Source organism: Lolium rigidum, chromosome 1 (genome assembly GCF_022539505.1).
Source record: "Lolium rigidum isolate FL_2022 chromosome 1, APGP_CSIRO_Lrig_0.1, whole genome shotgun sequence".
Lineage (NCBI taxonomy): Eukaryota > Viridiplantae > Streptophyta > Magnoliopsida > Poales > Poaceae > Lolium > Lolium rigidum.
The window spans coordinates 162,521,827-162,523,628 of NC_061508.1; positions in this window are offsets into that span (position 1 = coordinate 162,521,827).

The following is a 1,802-nucleotide window of genomic DNA, read 5'->3' on the forward strand; positions in this document are numbered from 1 at the left end:
TCTACTAGGCAAGTTAGTGAGTCGAGAGGGTACCATAATAGGGCCTCGTGTGGTTGTACGCTCGGTCTTGGTTCAAGAGGCGAGAACTCGGTTCCTAGGGTCGGCAGAAACGAAACAACCCACCACATCCCAATGTGGCCTCTCGTCTGAGCCTTTAATCATGTTTAACATCATCATCTCTATACTTACCACGTCAACCTGTCATGCTAGATTCATTTCATTGTAAGGCTCCAGTCCGAAGACCGGAGTAGTAGCGTAACAAACTAAGCATGGCTAAGCATAAGAGATAAAGGCTCTCGCGACGCACACATGCCAAACCTAGTTATGCTAGGAGCAAGTGGATCGGGGTATCGAGGCTACAAAGGTCGGACATGCAATAGGTAGGGTAACTCTATCTACCGATAAAAGACGAGTTGAATCGTATGCGATATGTAGGAACCACAGATAAAAGCATTTCGAAATCATAGATGAACCAGGTTAGGGCTTGCCTTGTCCCTCAGCGGATGAGTACTGTTCTTCGGTGGCGTTGACGTCGGACTCCGGCTCAGATCCTATCGCGAAGAACCAAATACCGGAAAGGGAAACAAACATTCACGACATGGCATAATGCAATGCGCATACAATATGAATGACATGTCATGTGAATGGAATTGAGCAACCCTAGGTGCATCGTCAAATTAAAGGGGTTCCGACATCGGACACCGCCATATATGAGAGGGGTGTATTAGGGTTTCGCTAAATTTGCAAGTTTAAAGGTTGTAATGATGTATGAGATGCTCATAAACATTTAGGATTTCAAATTCTGAACAAAATGATATAAAATACATCATTTTCTGAATTATAAATAAAACAGAAAATAATAAAAGGGTCGGCTGACGTCATCATGACGTCAGCACGACGTCACGCTGGCCATGGCCGGCCAGATTGGCCACGGCCTCGACGCTCCGGGCGCCGGGGCCTGCGCCAACACGCGCGTTGGATGCGCGCTGCTCCCGCGAGCCAAAAGAGGGCGGCGCCGCCCTCCAATGGTCGCCGGAGGGGCGTCTCCGGCGAGCTCGCGCGGAAGGCCGGGCAGGCGCACGTCGCCGGCACGATACGGGCCGCAATAGCACGAGCGGCGGTTACCAGGAGGGGCGCCAGCTCACCGTGGAGCTGCTGGTGAAGACGGCGTGGCCGGAGGAGGCCGGACGGCGGCGAATCGGCGCCGGTGAGCGCTGCCGTCTGCGGGGAAGAAGAGCGCGGCCACGGCGATTCCGGGGCCCCCGACTTGCGCGCGTGGGCGGAGGAGGACGAGGGAGTCCGGGCGGACCTCGTGGCGGTGTCGGCTGGCCGCGGGGAAGCCGGTAACGGCGGCGACGGCGAGGTTGGCCGAGCTAGGGTTTCGGGCGGGGCTCACAGAGAAGAAAAGAGGAGATGAGGGGCGGCGTGCTAGGGTTCTCCTGGCGGCGCGGCGGAGCTTTAAAGGGGCCAGGGGGCGGCGGGGAGCATCTCGGCGGCCGGCTCCATCGACGGCCGGGCGGGCGCCAGGCAGTTGCCTGCCTGTGTGCGTGGGGAAGATGACAAAGGGGGTTTTTGCGAAAACCCCCTAGGTTTTAGGGATTTTGCTGGAATTTTAAAACAGGGAAGGATTTTGGCACTTTTAGGGTATTTTGACCCAAAATTTTGAGGGGCTTTTTGCACCAAATTTTTATTAGACCAAACAACAACATGGGCAACATTGTTTCAACCCATTTTAGTGCAAAATTTTCTCAAGTTCAATGCAAATGCATGCATGCTTATGAACAAACATCAACATTATTTGA